Here is a 13,756-nt window from a genome sequence, read left to right as displayed (position 1 = left end):
GCCAGTAATGAAAATTGCAACATAAGCACTAGCCGGAAAAATTTCAGATGGCTATTGCTTTATGTCACACTTTTTGTCATTTGCCAAGAGGGAACAAAAAAAGATGAAAGATTTTGACTCTTCAGGCAGCTGTCGAGGCATAAATCCAACGATATCCTCTTGTCGAAGGTTCGATGTCAAACATGGCCATCTCTTGGGAAAACCAAAAATAGGAAGAGAAAAGAGAAAGAAGAAATGGTACAAGGTCGGATTCTCAACAGGCTTAGATTTAGGATTTGGATGGATTGAGCAGCTTTTGGATAAAACTAATGGCGGATTCTGAGCGGGGAGACAACGGGGGTGATATGGTCAAGATTTGGTGAAGTTTGGAGATTTGCCGCCGCCGTAGGCAATTTTCGGCGGCGGTAGACGGCGGAGGTGGTGGAGGCCGTCTCTAGGGTTCGCTGGTGAGGTGAGAGACGAGGGGGTAAGGGGTTCTGAGGGGGGGTAGGGTCCGTTTGGACAGTTAAATACCAGGGAGGGGCGAGTTGTTGGTCGTTAGATCAACCAAACATAGACAGTTAGGATTAATTCGGCCAAAACGGTGTCGTTTGGCACTGGGGGTGCTGGACCGGATTCTGGGCGGGTTTGGGCTAGAACAGGCGGGTATGGGAGGGAAATGCTTGGGCCTGGCAACTTAATTGTTTTTGGCCCAAATAAAAACCTGATCTCTTCTTTTTCCAAAATCTTTTCCTTTTCCCCCTTTTTTATATTTTCAGAATTAAATAAAAATCTAAATTAAATCCTACGACCTAATTAACCTAAACAAAGACACTAATTACACCTAAATGATAATTATCACAAAACAAATTAAAAGAAAAACTACTCAAAATCAAAGTTAAAATTAAAAGGTGCAAATTAACTATTTTTGTGATTTTCCTTTTCTCTCTTTTTTATAAAATAACTTAATTACTAATCAATTCTTAAAAATGCAAAGTTAGATCCTAAATGAACATGCAACACATTTTTTGTATTTTTCCACTAATTAAAATGCACAAACAAAATGCAAACAATTAACAGAAAATGCCACGAAAATCCATAAAATTGCAAACACTGAAAGAAATTTTATTTTGAGTTTATGGGAGTGATTCATATAGGGAAAAAATCACGTGATCACATCTGTCCCTCTTTGCTCGGAAACACGAAGAGTTTTCGTGCAAAGATAAGTGAGCAAATACGAGCGATTTTTGCCCGTTTGAATTCTCCGTGTGAAGCATTTTTGAAAAGTTTGACCGCACCCTACTTCTGAGGTTGCCTACATATCCTTGGCTAAAAAGGAATCAGGTCAGTGTAGTTCGGGAAGGTCTGGTAGCTGGGACTACCATGAAGCTGTGGTTTCACTATTGCTGCTGCTGCTTCTACTGCTTACTGAACCCCCTTATTACACCGTGTCAAAATAAAAAGAAGCTAGACTAAGCTATGATCTATGAATTACAAAAGTCCTATCTATGTCTTCAAACTTGATCTTGTGGTTCTTGTTGCCTTGTTGTATTGTATTCTCCCCGGCGACATCCTTTTGTTGCTGCCTTGAATTGTGATCTGAAATGTTTTGCCCTTTCTCCAGGTGGCTGCCTGACTGCTGACTACACTTTGAGATGTTTTCCTTTCTCCGGGTGATGCTTGACCGCTGAACTCGAATGTATTCCCTGCTCTCCAGGCGAGTTCCTGATTGNATCCTAAATGAACATGCAACACATTTTTTGTATTTTTCCACTAATTAAAATGCACAAACAAAATGCAAACAATTAACAGAAAATGCCACAAAAATCCATAAAATTGCAAACACTGAAAGAAATTTTGTTTTGAGTTTATGGGAGTGATTCATATAGGGCAAAAATCACGTGCTCACAATCATATCCTTTTACTACCCATTTAACCTCCCCTTAGCGGTTATATAAGCGCTTTTAATTGAACGAACTCTATGCGTGCATTACCCGTCTCTTCCTTGTGGCCCTGGAGGTATTTAGGACCTCTAATTTAGGCAGTCCTAGACTTTCCTGAGGTTCTTAAAGGAGAAAAATCTAGGCGACAATCAAAACAATTAGGACTGTCAAATAAAGAACAATGCTATAGGGACTTCTGTTTACAAAGATTATTACAGACCATAAAACAAATGAATTGCAAAAATAAACTAAACTATGCTATAGGGAGCCTGAATGGGCCCAACATGAACCTGGAAAAATCAGGCCTTCAACAGTCTAAAGTACCATACTCTCATAGTGCACCCAATAGTATCCTGGTGTGTCAAAGTTCCCAAGGGCCTCAGGGACCCCGGGCAATGCTCACACCAGAAAACTTTCAAAGTAACCCTTTGTGAGCAAGTTGAAAAGCCAACTCTAGTGTGTCAAAGTTCAGAGGAGCCTCATGGACTCCTAAGCAATGCTCACACTAGAGGGGCAAGACCCTAAGTGTTCTAAGAATAGGAGTTTAAAACAGGAGATAGTTTTTTAAGAAAATAGTTTTGGATTCTCAGAAAGTAAGGAGCAAACAGGGGTCATTTCAATCATTGTAACTCAACAAAGGTCCCAGCAGTCAAATAGTATTCAGAAACAGGGTAACTTAGAGTTCTAGCTTAGCTTATTAACTATAACTAGGTGAGCATACAGTCACATACAGAGGGATATTAGGGCTGGGGAGCCATATTGTGAGAGGTGAACATTTTAAGAGCATGCTAGTGGAGAAGTAGACAGACATAGGTCCAGTTTAGACATGAGCAAGTGTACAGACTTACTAAAAGCAGAAGCACATAGGATTGGCTAGAATAAGAATAAACAGGTTGAAAACAAGGCACATAGGTTTACTCAAACAGAAGTAGACATGCTATTGCAGTAACATATAGGTTGAACAGAAGTAAACATGCTTTTTGTAGTAAACACATAGGTTTGCTTAAGCAAAAGAAGGGCATGCTGATTATGAGGAAACACACAGGTCACACTGAATAGCAATAAGCATAGAGTTTAGTGAACATGCTGATTGGGGACAATAATCATGAAGCATGGGATCTAATGAAATAAGTAGACATGCTAAGAACAGGGCACATAGTTGAATTAAATATCAGTAGACATGCTAAACAGGAAAACATACAGGTTCAGAAGAAAGGCATGTTGATTGTAAGAAAACACGCCAATTAAGGAAGCAGAAGCAGAAGATAAAGTAGGCAGGATTCAACAGTCTAGTCTTGGCTTTCATATGACTAGACAAGCAATAAACACAAGTAGCAGAGAGAGATGAGAGCAAAGTTTGTGTGTGAATGCGATTGTGAACTGTTGTTCGTGCTTAAAGAAATAAAAATGAGAGTTTATATAGCACTTAATAAGGTAGGAAAATAAGGTAAAGAATAAATAAGAGTTCATAAACAGGATAATCAGAATAAATCAATCAATTAATTGGGGACTTAACTCGATCAATTTCCACAGAAGAATCTGGAAAGGACCCCCTTAAATTGGGGGAATCCCTTAATGATTCAGATTGGGATTCAAATAAGGCAAACAAATCAATCATATACCATATAGGAGTCAAATAGATCCCTAAATCAGACTAATAGTCTAATTAAGGCAAGCAGTACTAATTAAAGTCACAAATAAGGAAAATAGGTAAATCACAGAGAAGTACTGATTTTAACGGGAAGAATTGGTTCAAATCCTTAATAAAAATCAATTAAGTAAAAAGAAATCCCAAAGAATATTGGTTTTAACAGAAAATTGTTCAAGACCAAAGAATAGAGTTAGCCAATACAACGGGTTCACAAAAATGAACATAATAACGAAAAAGAAATGAAGGAATCAATGTCACAAACAGGAGCATCTAGGATTTAAACATATACACGAAAATTAATCAAACATGTAAAGAAACCATTCATTTAACACTGAAAGGTTTGGAAAAAGTCTGTAGGAACCCTAATTTCAGAGAGAGTAAATGAAGTTGAAACAATTAATTAAACCAAGAGATTTTAAAGGAAAATACCCAATAATACTCGAATCGCTTTAGATCTATAAAGATCTAAGGAGATTCGAACAGTAGTAAAACTAGGGTTTTCAGAAAATAGTAGAGATGAAGAGAATCGGTCGAAAACCCATGGATTCGTACTAGAAACAAGAGGAAATCCATACTCACAAACGAAAGTGGCCTGAGACAGGCCGGTAAACAACTTTCAAGCCGGAACAGGTTGGGTTTCCATGAGATCCTATCAAGGACTCATGAAATCAAGCAGCTAGAGAGTATAGGAGACCGGTGGTGGTCGGAGAATGCACAGAAACACCATGGAAAGGAGGTCTCCGCCGGTGACGGCGATTAGGGTTAGGGGTGAATTGAGAGAGAGTTGGAGAGGTTAGGGAACGAAGGCGGCAAAAATGAAAGAATGAAGGGGCTTAGGGGGTCGTTTGGGATTGTCGATTCCCCCTTTTTCTAAAGGCGAAATCGGGTTTATGACATTCGGGCGGACAACTCTTTTCCTTTTGGGAATTGGGTTTACAATTTAGAAGAGTCGCCACCTAATGATTAAGTGCATTAGGACACTAAGAAATTCAAAAGAGAAGAAGAACCAAAGAATGGGTAAGGGCTTGAAATTATCTCGGGGGGAAGGTGTTAGGCACCCCCCAAGATCCACTAGTGTAGTTCCCGGCCATGCTACAATTGTGACTTTGAATGGAAACAACAAGTAAGCAAACAAGAAAACTTTCACATAATGATTGCAACAAGGAAAGTATAAAAATTAAAAGCGTGTTGAAGTTTAGAAATAGGCGATTTCATAATTGTTTAAAGGATGTATAAGTGCAGAAAGGGGGGTCAAATAATTGGTACAAATAATCAAACAAAGGAGTAAAAGAGGCGAAGGTTCGGAGAAAAAACAGTGCTGGAAAATATCTAAAAGAGACATTTAAAGGATTGAAGTAAAAGAAGGAGTTTTAAGAACTGAAAATTTATAGCTTTTATAAAAATTCTAAAAAAAAGAAAATAAACAAGTAAAGAGGGAGAAGGGGTCCTAGGTTTATAAATAACATGGATCACCCCACGCAACACCCGGTAACCATTTATACACGTGGTGTTATCGCGTGGTCATCATATCCATGTCTACCCTTACCCAGCCCGTTAAGGTATTAAATCGCTGAATGGTCTCGTTACTTATTGCATGCTATTAGCCACCCCAATCCTATCAGTCCCGGAGGCAGTTGGGACTACTAATCCTAAAGGGAAGGGAGATTGGCTTTTCAGAGTTTTAAAAGGACAAAAAACCTAGTACGACAAACAAAACACATAAAGCAGTAAAAGGGGAAGCACATAGCTGTTAAAGGCTCAAATAGGCCTCCTCATTCAAAGCAACAAATTATTTAGCATGACTTACAGGTACTGATTAGGTCTGAATTAAATTTAAAGCGTTAGGACAGGCTGATTTATCACATATTTCTCAAATGAGGAATCCGAATTAGCCTTGTCTGGTTGTAGTTTATCAAAACTGACACAGTTAATTAATCAACTAATGGTTTGCCTAGGTGAGACCTATAGACATGATATCTAACAGAGCGTACTGAATTTAAAGAAAAGATTATTGGTTTTATAAACAAAAGATCTGCAGATTTTAAACAACCTTGTGGCTGATTTTAGACTCATGGATGAAATAGACGAAGCTGATTCAGTTGATTACTCCTATAGACATGATTTCTAAGCGTTATTGGTTTTAAACGATTACATAAATGCAAGAGTCCTATAGGCATGGTATCTAGAATGAAGTTGATTATTATTAGACCTATGATGGTTTGCCTAATGACATGTATATGCAGAAGTGCAGAAAAGGCCAAGTTGCAAGCAAAGTAGTTCCCAAAGATTTCAAGCAAAGCAGAGTGTTGAAAGAGTATTGAATTCAAAGCAGTATTGCAAGTGTGTAAGTATTGAATTGGAAGTTAAGGATTGGTAGTGTGTCCGTAAAAGTGCAGAAGGGCAATCCCTTTTATAGTGCAGAAAACAAGTAAGAGAGGCAAGGAAATAACATTGAAATCAATCTCCCTTTGGTTAAGGGATTCTGATTTCAACGGGTAAAAGCCAGTTAAGGAAAGGAGTTTTAATTAAAACCTTTTCAAAGTAGCATAAGAAGGGTAAATACATAGGAGTTATTTAAGGAAAACAATCAATGGTACACGGTTTGTGCTAAATATGGTAAGGGAATCAATCAAACAGCCAGTGAAACCAAAATTACAAGTTCAATTAGAATGAACCAAGTCAGGAAAGGTAAAGGAAGTTCAATCAAAGAAAATCAGTGACAATCTGTCAGCCTTATTAAAAGGATTTCAAAATCAATCAATTAGTTGGTAAACCTTTTGAAAGAGGAGTTTCTCATATATAAAGCACACAAATAAGTGAATCAAGAAGGGATTGTCAAGTTATTTGGAAGAGAAGTTAATCAAAAAGAGGTCCAGAATCATAAGCAAAAGTGGTATAAGTCTAGTTTGCAGACTCAAAACGAGTCTGGGAGTCCAGGGTCTCAAAATAGAACCCTAACTCGCACACAAATCAAAATTGCCAAGAAGCCCCCCAAATCCTAGGGTTTTCGAATTGAATCAGACATAGAGGGGAGAAAGCAAGCCACTTGAGAGAGGCTCAGAAGTCCTTTCCAAAGACTTATGAGAAACAAACGTACATGATAGAAAGAAAACTAATTCAAGGTCATGAGAACAAGTTTGATAAAACCCGGAATTTACACAGGTTCAGAAGAAAGAGATGATACGAGCTTAAACAAAAGTAGATGAAATATGCTTAGTAAGAACACAAACAGAGTTCAGTAAAGTAAACAAAATCAAAGAACTCGACCGTAAACACATATAGCAAAGAATAAGGAAAACAACACGGATTAACATATGAGCACAGGAAAAACATGTAGAGTAGAAAAAAGAAAATAGAAGAACAGTACATGCGTAGTAAAAGAAGTCAGACAAACACATATAAGGAAAGAACAACAGAGTCGGAAAGATGCTTTTGAAAACCTTTCAAAAACCCTAAATCGAAAGAAAAAATGATTTTGAAAAAGGAAATTTGGGGAAAATCTTTTAAACGTTCAATAGAACATAGACATGTTCCAGATCTAAGAAAATAAGCANCAAATGAACACAATTAAAGGAATCCAGAATTAATCAGTAGTTGGCAAAGCCTTTTTTGAAAGAAGAGTTCTCATATATAAACACACAAACATGTAGATCAAGAAGAGACTGTCAAGTTATTTGAAAGAGAATTTTAATCAAAGAGAAGTTCAGAAACATGGGCAAAAGATGCTGGTTCGACCTGCTGACTCATAGTGAGTCTGAGAGTCCAGGGTCCCAATGTGGAACCCTGACTCGAACACAAAACATAAATCGTCAAAAGAAAACCCCCAAATCCTAGGGTTTCACGATTGACTCAAACATGAAGGTGAGAAAACAAGCCATTTGTTTCAGAGTCTCAACACAACATATATGAGAGCATGCTTGAATGAAAAAGGAAGAAAAATTATGAAGAACATATTTGAGAAAACTCAGAGCCTAAACGAGTTCAGAAGAAGGAAATAATACAAACTTGAACACAAGTAGGTGAAGCATGTAAGGACATAAACAGAGTCACAAAATCAAATAACATTAACGGTAGGCACATATAGCAGAAGAGTAGTGAAAACATAGCAAGGATTAATAGGAGTAGAAAAGAAAAGGTAAAAGACAATACATGCATAAAAGAAATCATACGAATAAGGCATAAACAAACACACACAAAGCAAAGAAGAAAAAGAATCAAAAAGATTTTTCAAAAATCCTTGCAGAAACCCTAAAAATCAGAGAGAAACTATTTTTGACAAAACTTTTGGGGAAAACACTCTAGATGGCAAGAAAAGCATAGACATAGTACAGACCTAAACAAATAACGGTGAAAGAAACTCGAATGGTTTAGGGTTTCGGAGAAACCCTAGAAATGAGAAAGGCTTGGAGACAGGTCCGATCTTGAGTCGGAGAGGTCAAGAATCAGGCTCTTGAGTCTCGAATGTGCCGGAGCATGGCCGGAGAAGCCATGGAATCAAAGGTCGGAGAAGATCGGAGGGAGAAACATCGATGTCACCTTTCCAGACCTTGAACACCCAAGGTCTAATGGTGGAGCGGGTGGGTAGAGACCATCCATGGCCTGGGAAGCCATGTATTCCGGTGAAAATCCGGTGAACGAAGGTGGGAGGAGGCTAGGGTTTCAGAGAGTTATTGAGAGGATTTGAGAGTGTTTTGGGGTTTCAGGGCGGCGGTTCCGGTGAGAATGGGGGGGATTAGGGTAGGTTGTTAGGATAATTAAGGAAGGGTGAATTCTGACCGTTGATCTCGAGTGATCAACGATCCAGATTTAAGTGAGTAGATGGGGAACGGGTTGGGTCATGGGTTGGGTCCAAATCGGAACTGGGCTGGTTTAATTGGCCAGAATTGGGTCGATTAGGGGCTAAAACTGAAACAAAAATGGGGCTAAATGCTAAATAGCCAGATTCACCCTTTTATTTATAAAAAATAGTAAAAAATAATTTTTAAAACTAATTAAAAATACTGAAACAATTAATAATGTATAAACATTAATTTGAAATACTGGACCCAATTTTATAGTTATAAAATGCTATTAATGCTACAATAGGCTAAAATTGCAATTACATGCAATTTAGCTTTAAAAATACCAAATAAATTTGTAAAAATATACAAAAATCACCTTAATTATATTTTGGTGTAAATATGAGAATAAAATAAGTTATTCACAAAAAGGATAGTTTTGGGGAATAATTACTGATTTTTGTACTGCTAAAATGGATAATAAATTGATTTTAAAATCTTTAAAAATTAGGAAAATATACCAAAACTCTTGGGCATGCTTATATATGTATGTACATGCTATTTTGAAAGTATTTTGTATATAAAAATACCTACGGATAAATTGGGTATCAACAGCTGCCCCTCTTTACCCGGGAAGGATGAAAGAGTTGTCGGGTAAAGATATGATGGCCAATTTTGACCGAACGAAATGATTTGAAGAATTTTGACCGAGCTCTGGTTCCTGAGCTGCCTACATATCCCTAGTCTTACAGGAATCAGGCCATATGTAGTTCGGGATCCATAGGCGGAATATGCCGATGGAGATTTTCGAAAAGTGGACGCGGTGTTCAGGTTGAGAAGGATGGTCAGAGTCTGATAGGCTGCGGGAACTAGAGCGGGATCGCTCCTGCTGAGACGGCCGTTGCTAGCCGGTTTACCTGCAAACGGGCAATGCGAATATATATTGTGCATAAATTTAAACGTGATGTAAGTTCCCGTTGGACCATGAATGTTGTCTTTGGACAATTAGGATGACGTCCTCAGACCATGACGTCCTGGGCCATGAAGCGTATGATAAAGGATTTGCAGGATATGAAATGATGTTCTCGGGCTATGAGAATGATGCCTCCGAACTATGATGCCTTTGAATAATGATATGCAAAAGACAAAATGGGGTCCTCAGGCCATGGCATGGCGTTCTCGGGCTATGAAAATGGTGCCTCCGAACAATGACGCCTTTGGATAATTTGGCAATCTTTCAGCCCATGAAAATGCAAGATTTGGCGATCTTCCAGCCGATGCAAGACTTAAATGAAGTAGCGATATTTCAGCCGATGTAAGATTTAAATGAAGGTGGCGATCTTTCAGCCGATGCAAGACTTAAATGAAGTGGCGATATTTCAGCCGATGCAAGATTTAAATGAAGGTGGCGATCTTTCAGCCGATGCAAGACATAAATAGAAATTGCGATATTTCAGCTGATGCAAGATGGAGGTAGAGCTTAACCTCGGAAGGCAGAATGGTAGCCTTATGCAAATGCAGAAAATGCAGATGGAGACAGACCTTAGTCTCGGAAGGCAGAATAGTAGCCTTATGCAATGCAGAAAATGTGGATGGAGGTAGAGCTTAACCTCGGAAGGCAGAATAGTAGCCTTATGCAATGCAGAAAATGCAGATGGAGACAGAGCTTAGTCTCGGAAGGCAGAATGGTAGCCTTATGCAAATGCAGAAAATGCAGATGGAGGTAGAGCTTAACCTCGGAAGGCAGAATAGTAGCCTTATGCAATGCAGAAAATGCAGATGGAGGTAGAATTTCTTAGATGATGGCTTGATAGATGATAGCTGATTGCGATATTGTGGCTGCTGGGGATATCATGTACGGATAGCAATTGTGAGTGGGTGTGATGGTTGCGAAGGTTGCATTCCTGAAAAGTATGAGTGCATAAATATACTTGGTGATTTGCGACTTGGGTGCCTGTATCCAAAGAAAAATCGTGAGTTTTGTAGAGGGGGAAGGTTAGTTCGTATTCCCCATGGACTTCGCTCGTCCTGCTTGGCTCTGTTTCGGTGATGTTGTGTATCACTGGGGTAGCGTCGCTAAACAAAGCAATTTGATAATAGCTATGCATGATTTAGTAAAGTATAACATAAATGTATAATTGAGAAATAATTTTTCTTTAGATGAACCGGCGACTGCGACGCGGTCCAAGACGTTGCAACCTTTCTCGCTCCGGAATTTTGAGGGTCCTCCTTAAAATTTTGCCCCAGTTTACTGGGTTGCTGCTTCTGACGGCTACTTGCGGTAAATGGCTGAAATCAACTTCGGAATTTTGAGGGTCCTCCTCAAAATTCTGCCCCAGTTTTCAATATCGGGGGAAATGATGATTTTATTGAATTGTGACCGAACCCATAAGGCTGCCTACGTATCCTCTCTTAAACGGGAATCAGGTCAGGCGTAGTTCAAATTACATCATATAAGGAAATCATAAATGTTACACATAGTATCGCTTTACTGCATCCGAATTTATCGGCTTTGGCCAAACTTCTCCGTCCATTTCTGCGAGTATGAGGGCTCCTCCTATTAGAACCCGGTGAACCGTGTATGGACCCTACCAGTTGGGAGAGAATTTCCCTTTGGCTTCATCTTAAAGTGGAAAGATTTTCTTCAATACCAGCTGTCCTGGTGTGAATTGTCTTGGCTTGACTCTTTTGTTGAAGTACATTCTGTTCTGATAAAGTTGACCATGACAAACTGCGTTCATTCTTTTTCCATCTATGAGGGCTAACTGCTCGTAGCGACTCTTTACCCAATCTGCGTCGTCGAGTTCTGCTTCCTGTATGATTCTCAACGAGGGAATTTCTACCTCGGCGGGAATGACTGTTCTGTACCATAAACCAGCATATAGGGAGTTGCCTCAGTTGATGTGCGAACTGTGGTGCGGTACCCCAATAAAGCAAATGATAGCTTCTTGTGCCACTGCTTATGTTTTTCTATCATTTTCCTTAGTATCTTCTTGATATTCTTATTAGCGGCTTCTAAGGCTCCATTCATCTGAGGTCTGTAAGCTGTAGAATTCTTATGTTTGATCCTGAAGGTTTCACACATGGCCTTCATCAAGTCACTGTTAAGATTGGAACCATTATCAGAGATGATTGACTCTGGAATTCCGAACATACAAACAATGCGGTCGCGGACAAAGTCTGCCACGACTTTCTTAGTCACTACCTTGTGAGAGGCTGCTTCAACCCATTTAGTGAAATAATCAATTACCACTAGAATGAACCTGTGCCCGTTTGATGCTGCAGGCTCGATAGGTCCGATGACATCCATTCCCCAAGTGGCGAACGGCCATGGCGAGCTTGTTGCAGTAAGCTCGTTTGGAGGCACCTTTATCATGTCTGCATGTATCTGACAGCGATGGCACTTTTGGACATACTGGATGCAGTCCGTTTCCATAGTCATCCAAAAATAGGCTGCCCGGAGTATCTTCTTAGCTAAGACAAAACCGTTCATATGTGGACCGCAGGTCCCAGCATGGATTTCTTCTAACAGTTTAGATGCTTCCTTTGCGTCGACACACCTTAGCAATCCCAAATCAGGAGTCCTCCTATACAGGATTCCTCCGCTGTGAAAGAAATTGTTAGATAATCTCCGGAGTGTGTGCTTGTGAGTGGGATTTGCAAGCTCTGGATATTCTCCTTTGGTTAAATATTTCTTGATGTCGTGGAACCAAGGCTTTCCATCTGCTTCCTCCTTGACATGAGCACAGTAAGCTGGCTGATCATGAATCTTTACTGGAATAGGGTCTATGAAGTTCTTATCTGGATGTTGGATCATAGATGATAGGGTTGCCAACGCGTCGGCAAACTCATTCTGGACTCTGGGAACATGCCGGAATTCTATCTTTGTGAATCTCTTCTTCAACTCCTGTACATGATGCAAATACGGGAGTATCTTGGAATTCTTAGTTGCCCATTCTTCTCGGACCTGATGTATGAGCATGTCTGAATCCCCGATTACTAGCAACTCTTGGATATTCATGTCAATGGCCATTTTGAGCCCTAAGATGCAGGCTTCGTACTAAGCCATGTTGTTGGTGCACGGGAACCTGAGCTTGGCAGATACCAGATAATGCTGGCCGGTTTCTGATACTAGGATTGCTCCTATGCCAACTCCTTTGAAGTTTGTTGCTCCATAAAAAAACATCCTCCAACCATCATAGGATTCTGCAATGTCTTCTCCTATGAAGGATACCTCTTCATCAGGAAAATACGTCTTTAGAGGCTCGTATTCTCCATCCACAGGGTTTTCAGCGAGGTGATCTGCCAGTGCTTGTCCTTTGATTGCCTTCTGAGTCACGTAAACAATGTCGAATTCACTCAGCAGGATTTGCCACTTGGCTAGCTTGCCGGTGGGCATGGGCTTCTGAAAGATGTACTTCAGCGGATCCATTCTTGATATGAGATACGTGGTGTAAGCACAGAAATAGTGCCTCAAGTTCTGAGCTACCCAAGTCAGAGCACAACAAGTGCGTTCCAACAGAGAATACCGGGCCTCGTACGGGGTGAACTTCTTGCTGAGATAGTAGATGGCCTGTTCCTTCCTCCCCGTTTCGTCATGTTGCCCAAGAACGCAACGAACGCTCCATCCAACACTGTAAGGTAGAGTAATAGGGGTCTACCTGGTTCAGGTGGAACCAGAACTGGTGGTGTTGACAGGTACTCCTTGATTCTATCGAAGGCTTTCTGATAGTCATTAGTCCATTTGGTAGCGGCGTCCTTCTTCAACATCTTAAAGATCGGTTCACAAATGACAGTGGACTGAGCTATGAACCGGCTGATGTAGTTATGTCTCCCCAAGAAACTCATAACCTCTTTCTTGTTCTTTGGTGGTGGCAATTCCTGGATGGCTTTGACCTTTGACGGATCCAATTCTATTCCTCGGTGACTCACAATAAACCCGAGTAGTTTTCCGGCAGGAACCCCGAATGCACATTTGGCGGGATTCGGTTTCAGGTTGTACCTTCTCAGTCTGTTGAAGAACTTCCTCAAATCTTCCATGTGGTCAGTGGCTTTCTTGGATTTGATGATGACATCATCTATATATACTTCGATCTCCTTGTGTATCATGTCATGAAAAATAGTAGTCATGGCCCTCATATAGGTGGCCCCTGCATTCTTTAACCCAAACGGCATCATCTTGTAGCAATACATCCCCCACGGCGTAATGAAGGCCATTTTCTCAACATCTTCCTCATCCATCCATATCTGATGGTACCCGGCAAAACAATCAACGAATGACTGCAGCTCATGCTTGGCGCAATTGTCAATTATGATGTGTATATTTGGCAAGGGGAAGTCGTCTTTGGGACTGGCCCGATTGAGGTCCCGGTAGTCGACACAGACTCTAACCTTCCCGTCCTTCT

This window comes from Nicotiana attenuata, unplaced genomic scaffold (genome assembly GCF_001879085.1).
Source record: "Nicotiana attenuata strain UT unplaced genomic scaffold, NIATTr2, whole genome shotgun sequence".
NCBI lineage: Eukaryota > Viridiplantae > Streptophyta > Magnoliopsida > Solanales > Solanaceae > Nicotiana > Nicotiana attenuata.
This window is presented reverse-complemented; position numbering follows the sequence as displayed.